The following is a 13,858-nucleotide window of genomic DNA, read 5'->3' as shown; positions in this document are numbered from 1 at the left end:
AATGTCGGTGGTCCCGTATCTGGACAATTGGTTGATTTCAGCAGTATCAGCCACACTTTGGAGTAAATCTACTGGGTTGGATTATAAATTGGGAAAAGTCGACCCTTGTTCCATCGAGAGAAATTCATCTCTGCTGAATTGATGAGGAACCCCAGGAATTGAAAGTATACGTACCGGAAGACAGGACACTCAGATTGATGAACGCTGTTCACAACATTATAGAGCATCCACAGTCTTCTCTTTGTAAAGCGATGAGTGCCTTAGGTCTGATGACTTCATCCATAGCTGCCGTGCCATGGGCAAAATTTCATATGAGGCCCCTACAGACAGAAATCCTGATGAGATGGGATCGCCGGTTGTCTTCGCTAGAAGAGAGAATTATTGTCAGCAGGGAGATGAAACTCCAGCTAGTATGGTGGCTTCAGAGGAACAACATATCCAGGGGGTCAATGTTCCAGCAAGTGGAGTGGACTGTCCTTACCACAGATGCTTCCCAAACAGGGTGGGGTGCTCACTTGAATGGGATGACAGCCCAGGAATCCCGGAATCCCATGGAGAGTTCAATGTCTTCAACTTTCAGGGAGCTGAGAGCTGTCTTCAAGGCAATCCAGTATTTTCAGCACCTCCTAAAGGGATCTCATCTGAAGATCATTTCAGATAACTCCACAACAGTTGCTTATATCAACAAGCTGGGAGGTACCAGAGCGCCTGTCCTGAGTCAAGAGGTCTACAGGATCCTGTCATGGGCAGAGAGAAATGTAGTTCAGTTAATGGCAGTCCATATAAAAGGAAAGGACAACACTTTGGCAGACTGTCTGACCAGGATACTGTCAATACCGGGGGAGTGGTCGCTAGACTTCAGGATTTTCCGGAAGATTTCCGATCTTTGGGGAGTTCCGATAATAGATTTGATGGCAACCAGGGAGAACCGCAAGGTGGAGAAGTTCTGCTCTCTCAGCAGGCTGGATCATCCAGACTACTTGGACGCCATGTCCTTCAGGTGGGATTTTCCCCTAGTGTATATATTTCCACCAATTCCAATTATCCCCAGAGTAATTCAGAAGATAAGGATGGATCAAGCGAATACCATTCTAATAGCTCCCTTCTGGCCCAGGAGAAGCTGGTTTGCATTGTTGATAAGAATGGGGTAGAATCCAGAACTTCTGTCTGTTTCCTGCCTTATTGACCCAGGGTTCCCTATGCTGTTAGTCTCCAAGCTGTTGGAATCTTGCGAGACTTCAACTGATAGGTCCATTTTAACGGAGCAGGACTTATCAGTTGAAGTTGTTGACATCCTTATCCATTCCAGGAAGCAGTCCACTAATAAAATCTACTCCAGAATTTGGAAAGTCTTCAGAGGTTGGTGTGGCAATCGTCAGATTATTCATAGACAACCACAGATTAAATCTATAAATTCCTTCTATCTATTAAATTCCTTCAAGAAGGTTTTCCAAAGGGTTGGCTGTCAACACTATCAAAGTGCAGAGATTTGTACTTTCTGCCCTTTTGGATAGGCCTCTCTCTTCTTTACCTTTGGTCAAGAGATTTATGAAAGCCATATCCAAGATTCATCCTAGGGTTCTATAGCCTTGTCCTACATGGGATCTTTCTTTAGTTTTGAAGAAACTTTATAGAACAATCCTGAAGAGGCTCATAAGGTGATTCAGAAAGTGTCTCTCCTTTAAAGCTCTCTTTTTAGTGGCCATCATGTCTGCTTGGCAGATTGGGGAACTTCAAGCCCTCTCATCTAAGGAACCATATATCTCCTTTTTGCCAGATCGGGTGGTGAACTCTGTTTGCAAGGTGTCTACAACTGATAAGATCTACCTGGAGCAAAGTCGTTCAGGAGAGAGGAGAATCTATTCCTCAGTTTTGCAGGAAAACAAAAGTGTCTTAAAGCCTCCAGACCTTTTATTGCACGATGGATCCAGGAGACTATACAGATGGCTTATATTAAAGATAACCTTATTCCACCATTCAAGATAAAGGCTCATTCCACAAGGAAAGTTTCAACCTCCTGGGCGGAGATGGCTGGAGTGTCTATAGACAACATTTGCCGTGCAGCCACCTGGAGTAATCCCAATACTTTTGTTCAGCATTATAGGGTGGACGTCTTGGCCTCTCAGGAAGCTTCCTTTGGCAGTAGCATAATCCAGAGGGCGGTGTAAACTTGGACCCACACTAAATTACTCGTTAGCTCTCATGGTTGCTGCTGCAAGGGGACGTAAGGGAATAATCAAATTTATACTTACCGTAATTTACATTTCCCTTAGTCCCTGCAGCAGTAAGAATTACCCTCCCATTAAAGTTTTTGAAGCATTATTGTCTGCATTACTTTTGAAATACACTACCGAAGGCTGGAAGGTAACAGCAAAAAACTGTCTCTGAACCACTGTCAACTAAAAAATATTCAGTTTCATCTTTGATGTGTCCTGTTGTTTTATCATTTTTAGTGTCCTGTTGTATTTAATCATTTTTAGTTACTAAGTAAAATATCCAGCATACATTCATTTTTCTGCTATCAGAAACTGCAGATACTACTAAAAATGGATGTATGCTGGATATTTTACTTTTTAATCATTTTTAGTTACTAACAACAGTACATATCAAAGATGGAATGTACTCCTTTTGGCAATCAAGTATCTAATATTTGAAATTATAACTAAATAAGGAAAGAAGTTGTTTCCAAAGGCCTCACTGCAGGGGGCTGTGTACTTTTCTATATTTATAGTCTAGACTAGACAATACATCTTAATATGTACATAATAAATACAAATATTAACTTTATTGTGACTGAAAAGTAATGGGAAGTTTGTAGAATAGAATCCACATTATAAAACAAATCCATAGGTATAGTATTTAAAAGGGGCTATTATGATGTATACATGTTTAATGGTTGCACTGGGTATAATGTATCCAGGTTTGAAAAAAAAAAAAGAGGGGCTGGCTTTATGTAAAGCAGCATGGGGGTTTTTTTTTTTCACAGTGAGGGTAGTGAGGTTGGGGAATGCCCTTCCTAGTGATGTTGTAATGGCAGATTCTGTTAATGCCTTTAAAAGGAGCCTGGATGAGTTCTTGAACAAGCATAGTATCCAAGGCTATTGTGATACTAAAATCTACTGTTAGTATTGATGTTGGTATATATGGTTCATATGTGTGAGTGTACAGGTAGGTCAGTATAGGTTGTGTGTGCTGGGTTCACTTGGAAGGGTTGAACTTGAAAGATTCTGCTCTTTTTTTCAGCCCTATGTAACTATGATAATACTTTCCTTTTATCATGAGTGCAGTGGCATTCTCCTGCATTCCACCACAGGGGAGCGCAGGAATAAACACACCTACACTTTGTGTTTTTTTGTTTTTTTTTTTAAGTATAGGTCTAAAAGAAAGAAGAGGGTAAGTACAGAATTGGAATATTTATCCTTTGGTTATTGCACCCTTCTAAACTTTCAGTTGTGAAGTTGGCTACTCATTTAGACAATTCGACATTTGACTTTGCATAACAATCAACCAATAACTTTTGTTCTTTGTGCAAAATATAAATACCTAGAGATATTTAAAAAGCTTTATCCTGGTGTTTCTGGTGTTAAAGCGTGAAGCAACTTTGGGCTGCAGCAATAATGGAGATGTAATAATTTACATTTATGCAAGCAGAGGTTAAGACCTTATGGCTTAAAACTTTAAAGTGTAGCCCTTCACCAGTTGCTGAGCTACATCATTTTTGGCTGTGGTTGGATACAAGATGGAGAATAAAGAAAGGGAAGGGGAATTCCAGAACAATGCAGGTACTAGCCCTGACACAGACAGCATCTCGAATATAATAGGTTATGCAGCTAAAACCGTTCAGCATAAAAGGACATAACTCATGGTCATAATTCCAATATCAGTGTTGGAATAAATGCCGTATGTAGATGATACTAAAATGAGAAAGACAAGATTTTCTTTACATTTCCTGATTCAAGGAAGATAAGAGCTTTTACTGTGAAAATACCAGATCGAATCATGTGTTTCTTATGCAGCAATCCCAATGTTAGTTACAAGGAAAGATGTTTTCAGGAACAGTCCTTACCCCCAATCATATGTTTGGTTTCAACAAGTGATCAGTAAATGTCCTGCTAACCTTACTTAGTAAGGTTTAAACAGCAGCAACAATATAAGGTAATATGTTCTAAATATGTATTTACAAATGAACCAAAAAATATACACTGTTTATGAAGAGCATTTTGATATATCCAAAAATGCTCAAGAACAGACCATTATGTTACACAAACAAATAAAATGTGGTGTGCCTCAATAATAATCTACAGTTTATTAAAAAACCACAATGTTTAATTGGTAATATTTCATAAACGACCTAGCCTAACCTTATATTATCCAATATTGTTGCTGCTATTTACACCTTGTAATGTGTGGGTCAATATATATAGTGTACAATTTTAATTAAAAATTTTTTAATTGATCATGATATTTTTGTGCTGTTACTAAATAACTTTATATTTGTTTTGAGATAACTTCCCCCCCAGTATCTTTTGGTATCTGGCAGCTCAGTAAGTTTTTTTGAATTGATTTCATATTCCAAGGCACAGTGTTCTAAACTTACTGATTACATTACCTCATTGCATTTTGGACATAAATATATTAAGACAGAAATTCTATTAATTCTATTGGCAATGAGGCAACAAAGGAATTATACCTAGTGAACTGAAAACCCCAAGTATTTTTAAAAAGATATTACAGTGGGGTAGCAAGATGATTCAGGCCACTTGAAATGTCACTTTCAAGAAATACATCACTTCTAAGGATTACCTGGTGCATTATAATTCATAGAAAACATTTAGCGATAATGTCCATAAAACATCATTAAAATGAATAAAAATATATTTAATTGAAAGTTTAACAAAAAACATTTGACAATCATAGCAAAGATAAAAGTCCAGATTCTCATTAACTTAAGATGTTTTCAGTGCAGGCAAGACAAACTGTTGCTTTGGGTGCTGAGTTGGTTTGTCATCACTGTAAAGAAAACTGCTGCAAGACTAAGCATTATTTCAAACCAGGTCCCGATCTGTAAAACAAACAAACCCAAATTTATAAGGAATACAGAAAAAAATATATTTACCACCTTCACCTGCACCCATATTCCCACTCAGCTGGGAAGACTAATGCAAAACCACAGTAGAGTTTCCCAAACTCATATATCACCTATCTATTATAATCTTCAGCAGTCCAAGATAACCAGACTCTGCTTCTTTCCTTTGCCACACAGAATCCCAACCTGTAAAGCAAAGATGCCCATGTTGAAGAATATCAATGCCAAATCTAATTTGTTCATCCATACCTACCAAAAATAAAAGGAACCAAAATAATCTGCCAGGCTTAAGTACCATAGAAGTTAATTGATTCCCAAAACAAGAGAACCTAAAAAATAAAAAAGGATCATCAAAAGCACCAGCATCCTCACACCCTTGTCAATGTTGAAGCTCAGTCAGTTCTGGATATTTCTCAAACATTGTCCCAACCTGTAAAACAAAGATTCCTATGCTGAAGAATGACAATGCCAAACTGAATTTGTCTCTCTACACATAGATTATACTGTACCTGCTGCAAGAAACAGGATCCTGAGGAAACTTACAAAGCTGTAGTTCTACAGTGACTAGAACAGACTAAACTTCTCAAACCAGAACCTGTATAAAAAAAAAAAAAAAAAATTATTAACCATGAACACATGTCTCTACTCACTTATCCATCACAAGGTTTAGCAGTCCAAAGTGTCCTGCCTGTGGATTCAGTATTTTCAACAATGTCTCTACCTGTAAAACAAAGAAGCCCATGCTGAAATATGACAATGCCAAAGAGTATTTTTTTTTTCATCCATACCTACCACAAGACTGGTTCCCAAATAAACTGCCAGTGGCTATTTGTTTCCCATACCAGGAGAAAACATGTAAAAACAATACAAATTAATCAGCCAGGGCATTTGTTTATCCATGCACACCTATTCTACTCACCAATAACAAGCGTCAGCAGCTTCCTGACTCTGCTGAGCTGCTAGCTTTTCCCACACAATATCTTAACCTGTAAAACAAAGCTGCCCATATTAAAGAACAATACCAAACAGAATTTGTTCATCCATACCTACCACAAACGAGAGGCTCCCAAAATAAACTCCCAGTGGCTGGACATTTCCAAAGCCAGGAAAACCTGTAAAAAAAAACAAAATTGCCCAAGCTGAATAAACAGTATTATCCGTACACATCCATTCTTCTACTCACTTATCCATTACAAGCTTTAGCAGTCCAAGGTAACCAGACTCTGCTTCTAGCCTTTGCTTTACAGGTTGGGAACCTGTGTGGCAAAGATGCTCATGTTGAAGAATATCAATGCCAAAAGAAATTTTACACCCATACCTACCATAAACAGGAACCCAAACAAACTGCCAGGCTTACGTAAAAGCCGAATGGTTCCCGAAACAAGAGAACCTGTAAAATAAAAAAAAAAGATGTTCAGGTTAAAAAACCAGTATAACCCATATATGCCTATTCTTTTACTCACCCATTAGTCACAATATTTATAAGTATAAAGTTTCCTGATGTGGCTTCTTTCCCTTCTCAAGCTGTAAAACAAATACCCATGCTGGAGAATGGCATTGCCAAAATGAATTAGTTTATCCATACCTGCCACAGATAACAGGGACCCAAATAAACTGCCAGGCTTAAGTAACATAAAAGTGGGATGTTTCCCAAAAGAAGAGAACCTGCAAAATAAATTAAAAAAAAAATAGTTCAACCTGGAAATCATAACCCATACATCCCTATTCTTCTGCTCAACAATTTGTACTGCTGAAGTTTCCTGATGTGGCTGCTTTCCTTTCTCACACTATGTCCTAACCTGTAAAACAAAAATGCCCATGCTGAAGAAAGTCAATGCCAAATTGAAATTTTTCATCCATACCCACCATAAGTAAAGGATCCTCAAACTTTCAGGTTGAAGGACCATGGTAGCTAGACATTTCCCAAAACAGGAAAACCTGTAAAAAGAAACAAATAACCAGGCTGAAAAATCAGTATTATCCATGCACATCTATTCTTCTAGTCACCTCTCTATTGCAAGCTTCAGCATTCCAAGGGACCAGACTTTTTCTACCCTTTGTTTTATAGGTTGGGATCCTGTGTGGCAAAGATGCCTATGCTGAAGAACAATGCCAAACTGAATTTGTTAATCTACATATAGATTATACTATACATGCCACAAGAAACAGGTTCCGGAGGAAACTAGTCTGTTCTAGTCACTGTAGTACTACAACTTTCCCAGACTTTTCTCAAAGCAGAAGAACCTGTAAATATAAAAAATAAATAAATACTTATCCATGAACACATCTCTCTACGCACCTATCCATCACAAACTTTAACAGTCCGAGGTGCCCTGCCTGCGGTTTCAGTATTTCCAACAATGTCCCTATCTGTAAAACAAAGAAGCCAATGCTGAAAAATGACAATGCAAAAGGTTATTTTTTTCATCCATACCTACCACAAGACAGGTCCCCAAATAAACTTGGTTTGTTTTGTTTGTTTTTACAGGTTTTCTCCTGGAATGGAAAACAATGCAGGTTAATCAGCCAGGGCATTTATCTGTGCACATCTATTCTACTTACCAGTAACAAGAGTTAGCAGCTTCCTGACTAGCTTTTCCCACACAATGTCCTAACCTGTAAAACAAAGCTGCCCATACTAAAGAACAATACCAAACAGGTATGGATGAACAAATTCTACCACAAGACACAGGAACACAAATAAACTGCCAGGCTGAAGTACCATAGAAGTTGGATATTGCCAAAGAGGAGAACCTGTAAAATAAAAAGATGTCCAGGTTGAAGAATCAGTATAACTCATACATGCCTGTACTGATGAATATTGGTGAGTAAAAGAATAAAGTTTCCTGATGTGGCTTCTTCCCTTGCCCACACAATGTCCAAACCTGTAAAACAAAAATGCCCATGCTTAAGAATGTCAGTGCCAAATTTAATTTGTTCATCCATACAAACCACAAATAAAAGGAACCCAAATACACTGCCAGGCTTAAGTATTGTAGGAGCTGGATGGTTCCCAAAACAAGAGATCCTGCAAAATAAAAAGATGCTTAGGCTGAATAATCAGTATTATCAGTGCACATCTATTCTTCTACTCACCAATCACAAGCTTCAGCAGTCTAAGGGAAGCTGACTCTGTTTTAGCCATTGCCACACAGGATCCCAACCTATAAAACAAAGATGCCCATACTGGACAATGCTAAACAGAATTTGTTTATCCATACCTACCACAAGAAACAGGTTCCATAATAAACTGCCAGCACCTAGTTGTTCCCCAAACCAGGAAACCTGTAAAAAAGAAAGAAATACCAGGCTGAATAAACAGTATTATCTGTGCACATCCATTCTTCTACTCACTTATCCATTACAAGCTTCAGCAGTCCAAGGTAACCAGACTCTGCTTTACATGTTGAGATCCTGTGTGGCAAAAGCTAGAAGCAAAAATGCTCATGTTGAAAAATATCAATGCCAAATGTCATTTTATACCCATACCTACCATAAACAGGAACCAAAATAAACTGCCAGGCTTACATAAAAGTCGAATGGTTCCCAAAACAAGAGAACCTGTAAAATACCGATTTTTCAGCTTGGAAATCTTTTTATCAGTGCACATCTATCCTTCTACTCACCAATCACAAGCTTCAGCAGTCTAAGGTAAGCTGACTCTGCTTAAAGCCATTTCTACACAGGATCCAAATCTGTAAAACAAAGAGCCTATAATGAGTAATAATGATGCCAAATGGAATTTGGTCATCCATACCTACCACAAGAAATAGGATGCCATATAAACTGCCAGGCTGAAGTATCTTAGTGGTGAGACTTTTCCCAGAACAGGTAAACCTGTTAAATCAAATACATGCCCAGTTTAAATAAACAGTATTATCAATGCACATTTATGATTTCACTCACCAATCACAAGCTTTAGCAGTACAATGTTTCCTGACTCACAATGTCCCAACCTGAAAACAATATCACTTACCTGAAAGCATAGGCAGGAAAATCGTTCCGTGAAAAGCTTAAAAATTACATTAATAGTAGAATATTTAGTAGCTTAACCAGCTGCAAAAACCAAAGATACTCCTCAGTGGCAGTACAATTCCTAAACAATGGTTCAACCTGCAAAACAAAAAGATGTTCAAGCAGAAGAAGCACACGGATGTGCAAGTAAAGAGAGTTATTTGTTTGCATTTGCATAACTATGACTAAAGCATCAGGACCCACAGTCACCTACAAAGGGTCAGTTTGCTTCTAGAAAAGGATTTGGCCTCAAAAGGGCCTGACCTGCAAAAGAAAAGATACCTAATATTGTAAACATCAAAACCAATCCATCCATTTGGCCCTCCCTACATCAAAGACTGAAATGCCACTGGGTCTTGATGATCAACATCCCCAACTCCCTGAAGAGCTTCCACAGAAGATTCACGACAAAAACCAGGACCCAACCTGTAAAACAGATGCCTAGGTGAAATAACACACTTATACACACTGAATGGAGAGATTGGTTTCAACTACTCACTTTCTAAGTATATAATCTTCTTTGCTGTATGAGCTTGTACTCATTTAGGTTGGACCCTGTCTTTGAAGAGTCCTGCAAACAAATCCATCTCCCCCCCACAAAACTCACCTGCTATGGCTAAAGCACCTCTGCTGTTGGACTTCTCACACCAGGGAACAACCTGTTAAAGAGACATATAGGTTGAGGCAGCATATTCATACTGTTATGGACGAGCTGGTACAGCAGGGTTTAACATGCAGAGCTGTTCCCCCATTCAGTAGCTAGTATGGTTTCAAGTTGCCAATTACATACTTCATGGGCAGTTCTAATGTTCCCTGCATTCTATAGTGCATCCTGAGTGGTTGGTCTTAATCAGTACACAACAACTGATTACGGTCATATGGCCCAACTGCAGGGACACAGTTCTGAAACTCCTTTTTGGTTATAAAGGCTTTGTTCTACCCCACAGTTAACTCCCTAAAACTCCCTTGTACAGAGCCTGGTACTGTTTGTAAGAGGGTATAAAACCCCTCCCAATCCTTTTGTGCTTTATTCTGACTATCGTCTACTCAGAATCCAGAATACACATTAAAATTAATCTAAGCCTTCACTCCTACCCTAATCACAAATAAGCCCAATACCTTGTCCATGGCAAGAGTCATCCCAAACAACCAACCTGTAAAAGAAAAAAAACTTCAAGTAAATAAAGCACATTCTTTGTATGTATGTATATATATATATATATATATATATATATATATATATAAAAATAATCAATCCTCCATCCTCATAAACAGATACAGACATGCACTATACTTACATGTACTTTCCAGATGAGGCAGTCACAGGCACTATAACCATGTACAGCTTTTCTCAAACTTACATAGACAACCATCCCTTTCCCTTAAAAAGCCAAAACGGCGGGAAAACCCACAGGGATGAGGTAATCATTGTCCCACACTGATGACATCATATCCTTTTTTCCCATCTGAACATCCCCCATTCAATGTAAATAAACACAAGCTGATCAAAAGGCTGCATAGCAGTCAAATACTTCATGTAAGATGAAATAAGATGAAGAAATGCAACAGACTAAACATATACAACCCTGCAAATGCTATTTATTGCAAATGGTTGCAAAATATAAATAAAATATTTAAAAGTATAATTATATAAAAACATGTAATTAGAAAAATGAAATGATTTAGCTTCAGTAGACCCTATGGCTGCTCGTGACCCTGACCGCAAGGTCTGCTGTACAATAATACCCCTCCCCAGCCCTTACTGCCACATTAACTACCACCCGGGGCATGTAGGCAGCCAGGTTGCTAGGGACTGCCACGCCTGGTAGGGAGGGCAAACTTTATACATGATGCCATTGAAACCATGCAAGTTGAAAAAAAAATGACAATGGAAGTAAATAGTAACAAACCCATTCTTGCAAATCCATCAACAAGAACTCTGCATAATTTCTGCATGAATCCTTAGGTGCAAGTCAGTGTAGAGATACAAGCCACTTTGGGAAACATAGACCTGTGGTGGGAATGTAGCTCCTTATATTTACTTGCATATGATTTGTAACTGGAGCCTGGGCATATAGAGCAGTGCCAGATGCAGGTATGTGCAAATTGACACCATCCATTACAACACTCCTGGAACTGCCACATAGGCTTAAGGTCTATTCTATAACTGCAATTGCAGTTGTGGTCTCATAAAAATGCACACAATCTAATTTACCTCTCAATGTTTTTACCTACTGTGCAGCATTCCCCCCTCAAAATGTCAGCATAGTGCACAGTGCATGGGATTTAATTACTGTTTAAATAATTTTTTAAGTAGACTTAGGCAGGAGATCTGAACTACAGAAAGACCCCTTATCTGGAAAACCCCAGGTCTCAAGCATTCTGGATAATGGGTCCCATACCTGTATGTTGGAAATCTTGATGCATTTGATCACTTTATTTTGTAGAATGCAGTGACAACACAAAAACAGCAAATCATTTTATGGAATAAAAAAGACAGTTCCAAAGTCCAATAAAAGTCAAACTAGTGATGGGCGAAAAGTTTCGGCAGGCATGGATTCGCGGCGAATTTCCGCGTTTCGCCATTGGCTGATTGTTTCGCGAAACGGATGAAAAATTTCGCCGCGGAAAAATTCGCCGCACGTCCAAAAATTGTCGCCAGCGTAAAAAAAGAATAGTCGCGGGCGACAAAATAATAGCCGCGGGCGACGAAACAAGAGCCGCGCGACAAAACAATAGCCGCGGGCGACGAAACAAGAGCCGCGTGACGAAACAAGAGCCGCGGGCGACGAAACAAGAGCCACGCGCGACGAAATAATAGCCGCGCGACAAAACAATAGCCGCGGGCGACGAAACAAGAGCCGCGCGCGACGAAATAATAGCCGCGCGACAAAACAATAGCCGCGGGAGACGAAACAATAGCCGCGCGACAAAATAATAGCCGCGGGCGACAATTTTTTTTGTCGCGCGACATTTTCGCAGTTTCGCGAATTTTTCGCCGATCTTTTCAAAGATTCGCGAATTTTTCGGCGAAGCGAAACGGAACAGATTCGCTCATCACTAAGTCAAACCACAGTCCAAAGAAAACCCTAATGAAGGAATGGTCAAAGTGTAAATAAAGAGGTACATATAGAACTAAAGGAACAGGAGTCCTTATGGGCCTTGTTATTCTCCTCTTAGCTTAGCCTCCAAGCAAATCCCTATTGTTATTATGCACATATTTGAAGACTGAGAAAAGAGCATCCTATGCCCCTAACCTAAGCCTGCAGGCTAAAAAGAAATGCTGCTCCACTCCTCCATGTAGCTTCCCAGACAGTGTATGCAATTTTCAAGCCAAAATTCACTCAGCGTAGCTGCACATGGCTGGTGCTGCACCTTATAAAATCTAGGCTGAGAAAAACGGATCATCCTCCCCATGTACCTGATTATATGAACAATGGGCAGTGCCAGTAGGTGGAAATAGACACTTGCCGACTTTTTGGAACCAATGGTGGGAATCAATACTTGTCCCAAATTGTTAATTATTATGACGCATTACATGGACGATCATGCATTGACTCAAGAGATCCTTGAAAATACTAGAATGGAAATGTTGAGATAAGTTGGCATGACTGCTGAGTTTGTTCTACTATCAATTGCACTGTGGTAAAGTGCTTGCAAATATATACAACATATACAAATAGGAAGGAACTCTGAGGCAAATTTTAAAGGGCTGAAAATGGGGATTTTGCCTTTCTCTGTATCAACTAGCTGGTAGGTTTCTAAAAAGAATGATAAAATGGAGGCAGCCTGAAAGCAGAACTATGCATGGGCCTGAAACATGTGGTGGCAGCATAGTTCTGTTTTTACGCCTCCATATTTTCTTCTGTTTCCTTATGGCTATTTGGTTCCATCATGTACTTCTGTCGTAACACCAGCCTATTTCTGCTTTATAAATAGCAGGTAGGTTTAATTAAGACAACAAGGTTGAACTCAATAGACGCGCGCGCGCGTGTGTGTGTGTATCAGAGAAATAGAAAAAGCAAGTAGGATTTATAAGAAGATATTTTGTTTAGTAATTGCACTTACTCTGTGCCTGTTATGTTTTTTGAACGCATACAAGGAGAGTTTTTTTTTGGGGGGGCGTCCCGCTTCCATTTCCTAAATAATTAGCAAAACCATGAAAATTCAAGAAACAAAGTCAATGGACATTTATTTGCATTAACTTTTTTTTTTTTACATTGCATTGAAGTTTATGGGAGTTTATTCAGGGCAAATCCTGGTGGTTTTTTTTCTTCATCCCTAGTAACAGCTGGGAAATTGCTACAATGAATGCGCAAGAATAATATTGTTTGTTCCTTGTTTACACCATTATCACCATGGATGAAACAGCGATATGCCATTGTTCTCAATAGAGCTATAAGTGAATGCTTTACATAGTCTCCAGTTAAATAGTTATCGCTCCAGGCAACATTGTCATGAAAGCCAGCAGAAGTTTTTATTGCTCCCAAAGGAGTTACTGGTGCACATGACTTCTGTCAGACCCAAAAGTGAACTAATTTAGTGAAGTTATTTAGCATTGTTTCTAGGCACAATTGTGCTGCACCTTCATTGTTGGCAAATCTGATGCAACTGTAGGACTCCAAATGTTTAGGAGTCTATTTGGCATCATTTTTGTTGTTTGACATGTGAGTAACATGTGTGCCCTGTTCTTTCGGCACAAGTGTGCTGCTATACCTTTTGGCTTAGGGTGCTAAAGGAAATCTTGAGCTACTGCCA

General features: G+C 39.1%; 1 long non-coding RNA gene across 1 annotated transcript; it reads right to left on the bottom strand.

Moving 5' to 3' along the window:
* Window positions 1–7,177: 7,177 nt before the first annotated feature.
* On the bottom strand, window positions 7,178–10,476 carry LOC116407544. The gene is made up of 5 exons (XR_004220408.1): window positions 10,399–10,476; window positions 10,220–10,254; window positions 8,183–9,759; window positions 7,649–7,971; window positions 7,178–7,456 (listed from the first exon to the last, which is right to left on the bottom strand). It is a non-coding gene; the product is annotated as an uncharacterized LOC116407544 (long non-coding RNA).
* Between the last annotated feature and the right edge of the window lie 3,382 nt (window positions 10,477–13,858).

The sequence above is a fragment of the Xenopus tropicalis genome, chromosome 9 (assembly GCF_000004195.4).
Source record: "Xenopus tropicalis strain Nigerian chromosome 9, UCB_Xtro_10.0, whole genome shotgun sequence".
Lineage (NCBI taxonomy): Eukaryota > Metazoa > Chordata > Amphibia > Anura > Pipidae > Xenopus > Xenopus tropicalis.
The sequence above is the reverse complement of the archived record's forward strand: the minus strand, read 5'-3'. Positions and strand labels throughout refer to the sequence as shown.